Below are 15,612 nucleotides of genomic sequence, written 5' to 3' on the forward strand. Positions count from 1 at the left end.
TTGTGCTTATTCAGGCAATTCTGTGTTCCCTGGATCACGTCAGGCTCAGGGCCACGCTGTGCTTGAAAATCCTCAAAGCACAAGGCAAAATGAAACCGCTTCAATCGCTGCTTGATCATTTTTTATATGGAAAGCTGTGGGGGAAACAGTAGATAAAGTGCATAAGTTCACACAAAATCAATCCTGACACATAGAGTGACATCAGCATTACCTCTCCTCATCTCTGGGTCTTTATTGTCACAGGAGCATAAATTCAGAGTTCGTTTTAGTGCTGCCAGGGCCGCCCAGGTGGTGTAAACCCTCTCAAAGTATTGTAATAATCCACAAAACACTGCACAGCCGGAGGTGAGATGCTATCTAGTGCACAATGGATAATGGACACAAAAATGGTTTCACTCAGGACGTCACACCGTTTGGTCATTTTGAGGGATGGTTGCTGGTGTGCAGGTTTCTGTCTCAAAAATCTGTTTTAGAAATATTCAACACTGCTGTGAGTCGAGAGTGACAAGAAGCTTAGTTGTTTTGCTGGTTCATGGTGCAGATAATTAGTTTTGGCTCACATGTTCTGTATGTATGAGATGCAGGACTTCACATAGTGGTAAAAATTTGGCCCATAGTGAGTAAAATGTGAAAGTGTTTAGGAGTTCAGAGGATTAAATAAGTGGAGTTAAAGACTTTTTGCCTTCACAACCGCAGTCTAGACTCTAAAAATAACTGGACAGGTTGCCATGAAGGTTTGTACAGACATGCAAACTGAAGGAAAACCCAACATAAAATGTCTTAGCCAGGTGTTGTCCCACCATGTGTTTCCAGAACAGCTTCACTGCTCCTAGGGATTGATTCTCCAAGTCCAAGCCCTTCTGGAGGGATGAAGACCATTCTACCCAAAGATACTCATTTGGTGTTTTGATGGTCGAAAGGACTGTCAAACGTGCCGGTGCAAGTGTTTAGTAGAGTTGAAATCTGATGACTGTGAAGCATGTAATTCATAGTGTTTTCATCAGGTCATCACTTGGAACAAATAGATATTGATTTGCAGTGACCCGTCTCTCTAAAGTGACAAGTGGACCCAAACCATGCCGGCAATAAAGGTCAAGTGTTCAGGATTTTCCTTTAATTTGTCATCTGTCTGTACATTTTCCATAGAGGAAGAAGAATATTCCCTTGACTCGTCACCATGGCATTGGCATGTAGTTTTATGTAAAATGTTTTGGGAAGAATCCAATGGATGGACCTTAGCGTGAGGACAAATGGGTCCCAGATGATGCTAATAATGAAGCTGCACCAGCAGGTCAGTGTATTTAGTTACTGAACTATTGTCTGAACTGTTGGTCAGTAATTATCGTCGTTTAGTACTTTGGTTTGACCAGATCCAACTTGCAAAAATTGTTAGCATCTAACCGCACACTGTATATAAAAGTTAGATGTAGCCTTCGGGTCTAAAAAGTGAAGCCAAAGCAGAAGTGCCTTAAAAGTGCATTCTTTCCTTCAGCTGTCAGGGGGCAACACGTCAGGTCAGATTGTATAGAAGTCTACAAGATATTAACCCTACTCTCTCACTCGATTTGTTACCACAGCAAATATTTTCCTGAAGGGTTTATGGTCTCATTTGCTACTTTCAAGTTGTCTTCAATACAGCATGATGTTCATTTTGTAAATTGTGATTCCTCTGAGAGGAAAGTAGAGTATGAAGCAGAGCCTGGGCTACTTTGTGATTGACAGTTTGCTGTGTGTTTGCTCATTACATCTGTTTTCAAAAATACCACCATGATGATGGCTAAAATTCCAAACTTAAGGTTTGAAAACAGCAGTCTATTAATTACATACAGTCTATGGATTTAGTTGAAAACCTTGCTGTAGCTACTGTGTTTCCTCAGATGGTGATAAGGATCTTTATTTATCTCAAATGCAGACAACATTTATTTGAAGTTCCTCTGTTCTATAAGAATATTTTGCCATATTTTAGTATGAAATCTTGTTTTGGTACTCAAGTATGCCCTGCTAAAGGTACTGCATTACGCATTCAACATGAACTCAACACTTCCAATGATCATTTCAAATTATGAGCCCTGGGGATGGAAATGCCAATGATGAATTGTTAATCAAATAATTAACGTTAATAACTAATTTGACAGAATATGAAGGGGGGACAAGCATGACAGAAAACGTATTTTGATATTACCTGGTTGCACCATCACTACTGTTTAATGATTTTAAGAGTACAGCTTGTTTGTGTTTAAGACTGCAGCCACCAGAGGAGGCGGCCACTTGGAATATGGGCAGCGCTGTGTTGGCAAGTGTCTGGAAAATTCTTCAGTGGAGTCCTGACTTCTCCAAATTAACACTCATCTCTCAAGTCAAAGCAAAGTTTTACTCGCGGCAAGGAGTCAACGTGAACAGAGCACACGCTTAACAAGTGACTGACAAAGGTGAGAAACAGCGTAGCTTTTATACGAGTACAGAAGCATGAGTTACACAGCTTGGTATGTGTTATCTCTAGTTAGCTGTTGGTTGGCCTTTGGAACCATTCATGAAACATTACTGAGCACAGTTTCATATGAGTAACATACCACACAGTTACGTAGTATTACGATGATTAAGAACATTTAATCATAAAATACAATGTATTTCTTAACAGCAAGCAGAGAGCATTATGGGGCTTTAGTGAACAATGGGCACCATGACAGAGTATTCTGTGGTGGTTAATACCTTCTAGCCAGAGCTAACACATTCCTGATGAGCTGTAGTCTGATAGGACAGAGTTATTGTAGCCAGGTGGCTAATGTAATATGTCTGACATTAAAAATGAGTTAGTAAATGTATGAATGTACTAAGTTAATGCAGTGGAAATTATATCATTGCAATGGATATTTTTATATGTAAGTATATCATATTACATTATATTTAGCTTTCATGTGCATAATATGACATGCAAAAGGAGTTTACTCACCCTTGTTTCTTTATTTAGAGGCAACCACACACTCAGCTGTTATTCAAGACCCGACTTTTAATTGACTACCGGGTTTTATTTGAAGAAATACAATAATTGCAACCTCGCAGAGCCGCTAGCAGGGCTGCAGTCTCATTAACAGCTTTAACGGAATATATGGTGCTAAGTTATGCTTCACATATTAATATTAATTAAACGAATAAGGTTTTCTTCTTCGCCTCACCTTGAATCGCTCAGATTTGATTCACTGCGCCTGTTAAATAATAGAACAAGTCTATCTATGGGGTGAAGCCTAATTTTTAAATTCCAGTGTTACTAACGACCCGGACGGGGAACTGAAGCGAATGTGATATTTAATAAACAACCGGATAGTTCTCCCTGCGAAGTCTTGGGGTCATGTTAGATAGATGTGTCTTAAATTATATTTTACAATTGGGCTAATTAAAGTGGCCTGTCATTATTTATGTCTGTGGCAGGAAGCTTTACTACCTCCTTTGAGGCGAGACATTGTGGAAGGACAAGCAGCTCCCTTCATTACTCAAGTGGCTCGGCGTAATGATCATTTCTTACCCGCGACCAATCAAACAACCTTTAGCTTCAGTGAAGTTTTGGTCTCACTTGCAGTTTTCAATAAGAAAGGAACAGAGAATGAGGATATTACATTTCTGTGTCTCAATAACTTGAAGGTTGACTCGAAAGTCGTGGCATTTATTGCTGTTTAAGAGCTCAGCTGTACGTCATTCTTACATTTACCTTGAAATTACTTTAAGCATGTGTAATGAGGAACGTCAGGAACTCGAGCTCTCTGTGACAACGTATTAGTGATTCTGCTAAAATATGTTTATTGCTTAATTAATTAACACCATTATATTATACTGTAGCTCGTACTGGCAGGAACCGTCCGTAGACTTGTCCGTTCTCGCTCCGAGCAGCTGCGTTGCTTTAGTTTCCCCTTGGTTGTGATTTGATATGAGATTCACTAGACAATTTCCGGTTTATTACTGCTGTGTCCAGGTAGTCCCTGATAAGATTAACCAGCATCTATGAATCACTGCAGCAGCGTGTTGGTCAGCGGCTGGACGTGTCTATCCAGGATTGCTCACCAGAGCAGCGCCGCTCCCTTGTGATATGAGCAGCACTTTACACAAACTGCCCCTGACCACTGATCCAGGACCGCCGTGATAGCGCTGTGTTTCTGATCCGGTATTGGCTGAGGTTTGGTCGGAGCTCGTGTGTGATGATCCCTGATCTGTGGAGAAGGCCGTGATGTGCCTCTGGGGAAAACGCTCTCCGGCCCCCAAACCCAATTTCAGCGGAAAGATTGAGGAGGCTAACATGCTCCAGGCGAGGCGCTGAACTCTTTCTCTTCTTGTCTTTTAATCACATCAAGCTTTTTAATTCTTCCGTGAACTAGTCTCCAGACCTTTTTTAACCTTTTATGACGAGCAGGCAGATAAGAGGGGCTGTGATTGCGGCTTCGGTCCCCAGAATCTTGCATTTTTAGAGGAGGCTTTTATTTTACTGCAAACTCTTGTGGTAATTGTGTGTTGTTGACTTTGACTGATGGTTTTACCCCTCAAACACTCACACACATGCACATGTGCTTCCAGAGAGTTGATGAATTATGTATCGGTGCTCTGGAAACAAACTAATCAATATAAAATGTCTAGCTTCGGTATTGATCAGAAATGTGGTGCACATTGGCCATGAGGAAAAAAAATCACATTACATTGAGGCATGTATGTGTTGGCATTGGCTACATGTGTTGAGTGCAAATAAGCAGCACCTACACTTTAAAAAAATAATCATTCTTATAAAGCTTTTAGATGTATTTTTTCTTTTTAACAGTTTTCTGTTATCTTAAAAATTTGCCCAGTTTTGCTAAATTCTAGAGAACAAGTGAAATTATGGAAAGGTATTAAAATTCATGCTGTCTGTATGGCGACCTTTGTTTATTTTACAACATTTGACTGAAAAATTACGTTGGTTTTGCTCATTTGATGTATTTGAATGAACAAAAAAATAATATTTAACAGATATTTGGCATTATTTAAAAAGTATATTTATTATTGAAAATGGTAAATTTTTAATTTTTTTAAAAAACTTTGTTTCATTTACACATAACGTCTAGCAAAATCTGAGAAAAAAAACATTCATTTACATGTTTATTATTTAATTACACCGCTTCACTGTATTTAAACTACTCAAGTGAGCAAAAAACATTATTTAAGAGATAATGGTATTATTAACAAGAAAAATTGAGTATATAAAGGATGGAGAATAGTGAATTTTTTAACATATTTTCCCAGTTATGTGAAATGGCAGATAATCTAGTAAAATGACAGAAAAAAATGTATGTGTTGACTTTTCAAACAACAGGCTATAGCTGTATGTAAATAGACTGTAGACATCATCAATCTGTATTTTTACAAAAAGTAATTTGTCTTTTTACAATGTTTGACTGTGAAATTCTGCATTTTAACAGTGTTGAAATCAGCTGTTTTAACAGTATTCAACATTTGAAATTTTCATTTTATTTTATTTTATTTCTTTCTATTTTATTTTATTATTTACAGTGTTCATGTTCTCAGATTGAGGCATTGTTCCGTCGCTTTTTTTCCACCCCTGCATTCAGGCGGATTGATGGACGGGTATCACATCTGTGTCCATGTTTACATCATGCTCTCCTCGTCTCGGTCGGCTCTTTTCAGCTAATCCATGACAGGTGAAAATGTTGTTCATGTAGTCCGTGTGGGCTGCAGCCTGTGATACAGATAAACTGCCTGAAATCGATAAGCTTCTGGGCCATTCTTCCATGTGTGTGCTTCCCAACCTTTTGCCTTCAAAAGGTCACCGGCTGCCCAGTCTTTCACCTCCCGGTTGTTTAGTGTGTGTCACATCTGGCTCCACTGATCCACCACCATCACCAGCAAACCCCTTCCTCCTATTTGATTAGCTCTGAGATTTCTTGGAAGATGGATGGCTCGTACGTCCTTGACTGGTTTGCAATAAGCGCTGCCTTCCCCTCCCTCTGTCTGTCCTGCATTTTGAATCACTGTTCTCCGTTTGATGGCAGGCAATTACTGGAGATTGTTTCTCCTTTGTTGTACATGCCTGTTGGCACGGTGCCCCTTTTCTTCTTGCAAACTAGTGTCCTGTTTTTCTATTTGGCAGATGCACAAAGCCTGAAGACGAGCGTGATTGACTTAGCAGGCGCAGAGATTGATAGGTGGTTTATGAGTAAATACCGTCAAAAGTGTTGGCAGTTGCATGAAATTACTTGTCTTTGCTGTGTGTATAATCTTCAGACACTCTGAAAGAATAATTATTGTTTACGTTGATGTTTGGGTGTCTTGTGCTGACCGTCAAAGTCTACTTTTTATTTGCTATTTCCACAGCCGGAAAATCAAAAACAGCTGGACAGCAATGAAAAAAACAACAAGAATTGTTGGATCAAATTAAAAGAATCGCTTTAATTAGTTGCATGCAGTTCATTGAAAATTATCCAAATTGATTTTAAGTAATATTTATACCACTGGTTTAAGTTAGATGTGTTTAAAATGCTTTGATTGCTTCCAGATTGGTAGTTTGCTTTGTTCCAGGCTAAATTTTAAGGAAAACAAGCTTAAATCTTTGCTTTACTCAAACGTGAAATGTGTAACATGATTTTCTAATTAGACTTACTGTTCTTTCTTCTTCTTTATCCACAACAGTGCCATCACCAAAGCAAAGCGACAAATTAAATTAATTTAAGTTACAACTGCAGCTCATATCAAAATCAGAAATACTTCCTTTATCCCTGAGGGGAAATTACTTACATTACTGTAGCTCCCATTCAGCAGCACAAAAATATAAACAGAGCAAGCATAAGTAGAAAAGCATAAAAAGTAAGCTGTGCATTGTTCTAAGACAAATAAAAATGTAAGTACAGCGCAATTGCCATATCGCGGTTCACTTTTCGCGATCTAGAATAGATCTAATAGATTTTTAAATTGTATTTGGTATTGCGGATTTTGAGAGGGATGCACTTTTTACATTGAACTACCATATTGCCATAAGTGGTGACTATAGGCCAAACAGCCTGCTACTTAAATCCACTAAATTTTGATAGTACAACAATAGTTTTGATAGACAAATTGTTGTCCGTGTAGCATAAATATTTAACAACCACTCTGTCAGTGTTATAATAGAGGACTGTGCCTGTCTATCTGTATAAATCAACTCTGCAACATGTCTAATACATGAATCTGTATACATGTATCAGCTGGGATGTGTCCTGCAGAGAATTATTTCTGTGTTTGATAAATGTTAGTAAAATAACTGATGATGCTGCAGCAATTTGACAACTGTGCGTTTAGCATGAAAAAATCCACTACAGTTTCCACTTGCGCCACACAGACGTTTGTTGGTGAAGTGAATGACCCAATGAAGACATTTTCTTAATTTACAATAGAAGTTTTAATGGAAAAATCACTAAAAGTCAACAGATCAGCTTAGCAGCCAAAATTAGCTTTTTGTAATGAACACTTTCAGCTAAGGTGAAGAACTCTTCATCTTTCTCTGGCTTACTCAGTTATTCTTGGGTTTATCACCTCTCAGTTATGTAATTATGTGTATGTGGGCGTCAAGCAGTCGTCTCTTCTACATCTGCAGCTGCTTTACTTCTTCTAACAGAATTTATTGTTTGTTTTAAAGCTCTTCAACAGATTTGCACCGACTTATTTAGCAGAACTTTAGCATCTTCACAGCTGAGGTTGGATCGCTGAGGTCGACCCACCAGATGAACCAGAATGTTCTGAGATCCAGACACAAGAATAGAGGCTCCTCCTCACCTCTGGAACAGTTTATCTTTTAATATAAAACTGCTCAGACTTTAGAAAGTTTTAAATCTCTACTGAGCGACTCGCCTCTTCTCTGTTCTGATTATTTTATTGTCGTCTTTCCTTCACATTCGTCCTTTAATCATCGTGTTTTATGCTTTGCTGTTTTAATTACTCTGCACTTGGGTTCAGATCTTGTTGTTTTTTAGATGCGCTTTATAAATAAATTGGACTTTGACTTTAGATTCAAATGATTCACAAGTTTTGTCGCTTTGGAGTTATTTTTGGAAGAGGTTTATTTTATAAATAATTTATTTCAAACCAAATAGGTGCATAAGACATGGAAATAGAAACATATCTGCCGTACAAATAGCTTTATTATCATTAAATAATAGTGCATTTATGGTTCTAATAGTACAGTGCGTTCACCTTTAGCATGGCATTTTTTGATAAACCTTACTCTGAAGGTGTAAAGACATAAAATAATAATAAATAAAAGGAATAATGACTCCTAATTACAGAAAATGGGTTCAGTCAGGAAGAGGTTTTACAACATGTGTAAACGCTCAATTCTCCGAATCCTTTACATGTTTCAAATCAGCTTAGGGGGTTATTGAAAATGTGCATCAATTAAAATCAGTGTAATTGATTGAATAGTGGCATTAAAATGTCCCAGAAGCCAGAAAATATGAGCTTTTATGGCCTAAAGTTTCCTTCAGATTTAGTTTCACCTCCATACTGCTGCTCTATATCCTTGTAAAACCCCCTGAACATCACACCGTTGTTTCTGTCTGCTGAGTTTCTCTGTTTTATTTGCTGTAAGAAGGTATTAATGGTGCAACTTACCCACAGTATTTCACCCAATTATGGAGGTTATTCCACCTCGATAAGAACCTTTTAATTAAAAAGAACTTTAATCTTTACCGGGGAAAAAATAATTAAATCTATCTTGTAAACCAAACAAACAATGATCGGCTTAACCTGGAGCCGGCTGCATCCGTCACGTTTTAGATATTTCCTAATCAGAAAGTGTAATATTTTTTTCCCACATCTCTCTGGTAAGTGAAGGATTCATCTTATTAAATCAAGAGATATAAACAGCGGAGAGTGGAGGAGAGCGAGGTGATGTATGGCGGTAATGAGTGACGGTGGAATGAGAGGTATGGGGAGCTGCAGGAGAGTGACCTTGGCATTCATATCAGAGGAAATAATCAGCAGCACTGTGCCCCTGATGACTGCGCTGCAAACAATGAGCCTCGCTGATGGCACAGAGCGTGTTACAGAGATGTGCTTCTATTTTTTCCACTCTTTTTTTGTTGTTATTTTGCGAGTCTAGCGCCTGCAAGGGATGCCTAAAGGCTCATTAAAAATGGCTGCCCCGTACCGCCAAATAAGACTAAAGCTGCTCCTGTAATGTTTGTTTGTTTTTTTGTTTGTTTACAGCTCTCAAGTCATTTTTCTGCACTAATATTGTTTGTGTGTGTGTGTGTATGAAAAACGTTTTTTCCATTGAAGAAGAGCCACTATGTAACATATTTGCATGACTAGCGGCTGGCTTGGCCCTTAAAGAAAAGGCAGCTGCCTCGCATCCTGACGTTATTTTCTTGGTGGTCCTTCTGCTTGGACTACATCTTTCGTCCTATACTCAGATGTCCGGTGTTACTCTTATTGGGCCAGCTGACCAATCAGAGCTCATTGGGCTTTTCCAGAACGCATGAGTTAAAGAGATGGGAGCTAAAATGGAGCGTGAAGGTGCAGGAATATGCAGTCTGAGATAAATAATACGCATTAAAGAATGCAATCATGTTCGAGTACAACCCAAAAATCCCATTCTGAATGTGTAAATGGCTGCTCCATGCACCACCAAATAAGACAAAAGCTGCTCCTGTAATGTTTGTTTATTTGTTTACAGCTCATATTTCTGCGCTAATATTGTTTGTGCATGTGGGGAAAAAATCAATATGAAAGCCTGGGAAAAAAGCGCCGCCCTTAAAAGTTCCAGCAGGAGCGCAACCCGACCAATCGCCTTCAGCCCTCTCCCGACTTACTGATATTTATTTGGCTCGTAGTAACTGTGATTTTGTTTGATATTCTAAAAAGTGGGAATGCAGACTGTTAACAGCGGGAATAGAGACGTCATGGAGCTCCGCGGTGTTAGCAGTCACCCCAACAGTCTCGGTGACATTCAGCAGTTGGAAATGGCATTTGTGACATTCACTGAGTGAGAGTAATATATTCACCTCGGTTGGCTCATCGAGGCCTCACCAGAGTAGACAGCTGCTATAAAGGGTCTGTGCACCAAGTATTCTCACACTGACAACAGCTTTCTGTAGCCGGGCTGCATGATTTTATCACACCGGAATGGAGTGAAAAGCCACTGTTACAAGGCTCATGCTTTATTTAGAGCCTGCTGCTGCTGTATGTGGTGTTTTTTTTCTTTCTTTTATATATATACAATGTACACAAAGGATTTTCACGCTATCACATTTATGCATTTCTTTCCTTTTTATCTCGCTGCACCACGGCAGACCTGCTTTAACCCACACCTAAACGTGGGGAAGATGTGACAGTAGGCTATTACTTCCTGACATATTGCAATGCATATGTCATTTAACATTTCATTGCGATGATGGACAGGGACGCGTCGCCGCATTCAGCTTGTCACAGAGAGCATCCCTTTTAAATTTTCTGCTACTCACGCTGTGATAGATGACAAAATGGCAACCGCTGCCATTCTCGCCGTGCTGATGTGGAAGTCTGATGCCCGAATTTTTATTTACTGTCACCGAGTGTGAAGAGTGTCGCACAACTGCCTCCTGTGACTGTGGGAGACGAAAACAGGCTCCATCCTGCAGCCCCAGAGGAGAGCTGAGCTCCCACTGCACCGTTCGAGCTTTTAGAGTCTTAAAGAGCCCTGACTGAAATCATTATAGCGGTGGTTTGCATGTTTAAGAGCGGTAATTCTGGCATGTATACTTGTTATGCTGAAAGACAAAGTGTTGGGATTGATTCCCCTCCTGTGGAGCCATTGGATTCCATTTGCTTCACATCTGAAAACCAGCTCACTTTGCTTGCAGTAAGTAATCCATCACGCTGAACTTTTCATTGCCTTTAGTTTTTTTTTTCTTTCTTTTTTGTCAAACTTACAACTTCACTCACTCGGTCCTACCATTTATTACTCCCTCTCAGCTCAGCCTCAGGACTCTGATCCATTCACGGATTTCCCTCCTCCACTCTGTAGTCCTGCTCTAAACTCAGAGAAAACGGCTCCTTTCAGGTTTGCTTTTTTTTTTTGTCCAATGGTGTAAGCCTTAAGCTCCCACGCCTCTCGCTTACTTACTTGCATGGGAGCCAATTACTTAACACCGGTGTTTTTATCAGCCCATTTATCGGTGGGGTTTGTAGAAAGCTTCCTGCTGCTGACACCGGTGACTCCTAAACATCACAGCACTGGAAGAAGTCAACACTTTAGGCTGACTCTCGGACAGTATTCTGAGTTGGAATCTCCCTTCAACTTGCAAAGCCTGTAAGAACCAGTCTGCCAATTACTGTACACGTCTCCTCAAACACTGGTTTTGTTACTGAAGCTCCCTCTAGTTTATTCCAAACCTTTGTCGAGGACCACAGTACAAGAAGGCAGTTTGTGTCTCCCACTGACCCCTGCTGGAAAAGTGATTAAGTCATTATTTGTCTCATTTTCCCTGCCGTTCGAAGTTTCAACATCAACAGTCGGTGTTTGTGAATGCTGCTCTATGTGCCGCCTTTAGCCGCAGCGTTTGTAATTGCTAGCTGGCGACATTAAAGAGACCATATGAGGCCTTGTGTTTTATTTTATTTTTAGCTTTCCTTCACCGTGTTATGTAGCTATTTTTTTGTGTATGCAAAAATGAGAGTTTTTTTCTCCTGCAGAAAACACAGCTCCTCGCCTCCCTGAAACATTTCATTTGAAGTGCAAGCTTTTCTTCTGTGATGTAATGATGTCATCATGTAACACATTTGCATAAAAGCTACCTAGCAGCTAGTTTGGCACTCAAGCAAAGAGAAAGCAGCTGCCTCAGTTATTTCCTTGCTACTGTCCCAGAGATCTGGGGTTACCTCACTTTTGTTGGGCCAACTGACCAATCAGAGCTCACTGAGCCTTTTAGGAGAGCGGTCTTAAAGTGACAGGAGCTAGAACAGAGCATTCCAGACGGAAAGTGAGAAGAGGTGCTGCAGAAATGTACAGAGTGAGAAATAGAATGCGTTTTTTGAACATGAAAGCGTGCAAACATATTCTGTTAGAGCCCTAAAGAGAAATTATAAATTTGTAAATGTGTACAATATGGGCTCTTTAAAATATTGAACATTGGTTTTACACACAGCTGCAAAGATTTCATGCTTATCCTGTAGCTCCTGTTTTTTCTTCTTCTTTTTTTTAAAAAAACTTTTTTCTTTTTTAAGAATATTGGTGGTTAGCTTATCTCTTTGTTTGCAAAATATCCTAGACAGCAAAGTGTCAGTGCCTTTGAAACCAGTGTTCCTGGCTAATAACTGGTTCTTTGGCATCGAAATGTGAAAAACTGGTTCGTGCCATCTCTAGATCTGCTTTGGTGAAAATGTGGCTCATTATGTGTTTAAAGGATTTTTTAGCATTTGAATTTCAGAATGTTCAAAATGTTCAACATCATTTCAATGTGTGAGATGACTGAATTGATATGTTCTTCACAATGCTCATCTCTCTGTTTGGCTTTGACACTGTAGCTTGTAAATGCAGCATTGGTCACCAGCTGAGTGTTAAAACATCAGATGTCGTGTGTTCTTGAATACACAGCAACAAACAGAGTTTTCAAAATTATCGCTATGGTTTTATCACACAACTTTGGCAAACAAAACGATGCTTGCCACGATCGATGACCCATCTTTATCAATAGACAGTGCTCTAAGGAAGATTTTTGTACTGAGCTGGCATAAAGGCAAACCAGCGGAAAAAAGAAAATCAGTGGTGCGTTGGTGCTTTTTTTATTATTGCTAATTATTTAACAGGTGAGGATGCAGACTACTATTGCGCAAATAGATATTTTAGATACAAGGACACATGCACATGCGTCCAAATCACAAAAGGAAGTGGGTGAATATAAGCTTGATTTAGAGAAACAAAGAGAGGAAATGTGATGTGTAGGTGATGGTGAGAGACGATTGAGCCCTTCGGGGTTTCTAATGAGAGATAATACAGTCCTCCCTGCTGCGCCTGAAGGACGTTGGTGCACCCTGCCATGTCCACGCTCTCCTCACCCATCCTCCTGCCTGCACACCCTGTAATTAGCAAACTCCCACATTTAATCAACACGGCCATAGCTGCAGAGACCCGGAAGAATAAATAGATCAGAGAGAAGGTAAAAATAGGAATTTTTCCTCCGGTCCTCTGGCTCCATCGCGCTACTGTAGAGCTGTGATTGACTTGGCAAATCTGAAATCAGGGCTTGCCAGGTTTCTGTATTGAACTAGATTGACAGAGCGCAAGCATGAATGAAAGAGAATAGAGCTAGATTGCACTCGGGAAGAGAGCGGGCTATAGTATTTACAAGCAGAGCATGTATGTGCATGCTCTCTTCACCCTCACCATCCCTGCTCCTGCACTGGAGGATTGAGAAGGCGTGTGGCGCGCTGTCCGCAGAGGGTTCTCAACACCGCCGCACATTTTACCGCTTGTAAAGCAATCATTTCCATTCCCACTTCCCTCGCTCTCTCCCTCCGGCTTCTGGGACTGCTGAGTCAGCTCACCTTCATATGGAGAGTGGCTCCCTCAACCGAGACGTTATTGATTTGCCCCTGTTTGTAAGGGGGAAATGTTCCCAAACCTCTCAGGCCAATTTTGCTGCGCTGCGCAGCCAGAAGCACCGCTGGGCATTGGGTTGAGAAAAGGGGGAAGAAAAACAAAAAAACATCAGCATTACTACCATACACTTATGAACACACAGGCGGTCACACATGCATTTAGAAAAACCATTAGTCTGCCGCAAGAAGAGAAAAGCATAACCGCCAACATAATTGTCTGCATATATACCGAGGCACATCCTGACTCAACACAAGCCATGGTGGAGTCTGTTGTTTGTTTGTGTAAATGCGGACTTCCTGTCTGGTTTTATAGTAATCTGCCACAACATTAAAACCACCTGCCTCAGGCTGTACAGTTATATGAATCATGTATATTTTCATCAATATTGAGTGTGTGATTATTTATCTTCATTTATGATTGCTAATTGATTTGATTTGCATTTTCATATTTGAATAAACAGATGCTCCATATTGTGCTACATTACTGCAAATGTACAAACCTAAACATCAACATAAGCCCTAAAATAATCTCCTGAATTCATAGCTTCTCTTAGGGGCAAAATATCAATAAAATCGCACCCAAAGCGGCTCACTGGCTTTATTAGACACCGTAATTTGCAGATGTTCCCTAAACGCCTCACATGCAGGCAGCGTTAGAGCTGCAGCACTTCATCGATTAGGTGTCAACTATTGAATTAATTGCCAACGATTTAAATATTTGATTAATTGGTTTGAATAATTTTTAAATGAAAAAAGTCAAAGTTCTCTGATTCCAGCTTTTTAAAATTTAATAATTAGCGCGTTCTCTCCTCCTCTGTTATAGTAAACTGAATGCCGTCGACTTTTGGACAAAACAAGACATTTGTCATTTTGGTCCTTGCAACACACAGACCAACATTTTTCAGTATTTTCTGACATTCTTTGGACCAAACAACTAATCACCATATTAATTAAGAATGAAAATAACCATTAGTTGCAGCCCTCGTTAAGTATGTGACATAGAAACATGTGGTCTCCCCTTTCAGCTACTCTAGTGCACACAATTCCTCATAAATTCATATAGCACAGTCCAACGAGTTAATTTGTCACGATCATGAGTAACATATGATCAACTGTGTAGCTCTACACCTGTCTTTATTTCCTAGGTGCCCCATGTGATACCAAAACAGCTTTAACTCATCGGGCCACCAACACAAGGCAGCAGGTCCTTTGGTTTCTGTAGGTGGGGAGGCTTGGCTTCGGTCTCCTTGTCATGTTCATTGAGCTGTTTTTGGGGGTTTTGTGCTGTGTGGTTCCTTGGGCTTTCTAGGAGGAATTTGCTGGTGTTGGGGAGTGATCCATACTTTGCAACAGCTGGCAGCTTAAAAGTGAAATTCAGCCCTTTAGCCTCTTTGTTCCCATTTACGGTGTAAAATCGAACAAATCTGACTGTGATGTCAGCTTTGATTGCACCAAGACGACGACGAACGGAAGTAGGCCATGTGACCAATTTGGAAGTAACTCCAGATTTATGAGTGTGAAATAGGGATAGACCGATAATTTGTCCTGGCCAATATTTGGCATTATTCCCATTATTGGTAACTGTATTTTTATTGGCTGATTATTGCTAAATTAAATGTGCTTCTTCAGGTCTGATACAGCCTTGTCTCTCTGTCTGTTGTCACTCTGTGGTCTCAGAAATGTCTCTCAAGCACAGACTGACCTAGAAATACAAGCTGTTGCTACCAACCAGGAAGCTTCTAGCTTCACAGTGGCTAAGGCTCTGCTAACATCTAGCGGCTAAGTTAGAAGGCAGCTACAAATTACCCTCAAACAGTGAAAGATAAAGAAAATAGAGAAGATGAACTGATCAATCTCAGTCGAGAGCGTTTAATTTGGTCACTTCTTTTTATATTTTACATTTTCACCTAAAGTCACCCTTATTAATGAAGAAGCTTAGTTATGAATGACAGGTTCTCTGCTATCAGATGCTGTTAAAACATTACATGTAATGTACACCGGCTTCAGATATCGTTTATTGGCCTTTCT

The 15,612-nt window shown here is 39.9% G+C and overlaps 1 protein-coding gene across 7 annotated transcripts in view; it reads left to right on the top strand.

Moving 5' to 3' along the window:
* Positions 1 to 15,612, top strand: part of LOC111569679 (kelch-like protein 29) — a 339,950-nt gene that overhangs the window by 48,910 nt on the left and 275,428 nt on the right. Inside the window, exon 3 of one of the 7 annotated variants that reach the window (XM_055016002.1) lies at positions 2,242 to 2,429. The exons of the other annotated variants lie outside the window; for them this stretch is intronic. The gene's annotated coding sequence lies outside the window, so the exon portion shown is untranslated. The remainder of the gene's footprint in view (positions 1 to 2,241; positions 2,430 to 15,612) is intronic. 7 annotated transcript variants of the gene reach the window in all.

This window comes from Amphiprion ocellaris, chromosome 12, assembly GCF_022539595.1.
Source record: "Amphiprion ocellaris isolate individual 3 ecotype Okinawa chromosome 12, ASM2253959v1, whole genome shotgun sequence".
Classification (NCBI taxonomy): Eukaryota; Metazoa; Chordata; class Actinopteri; family Pomacentridae; genus Amphiprion; species Amphiprion ocellaris.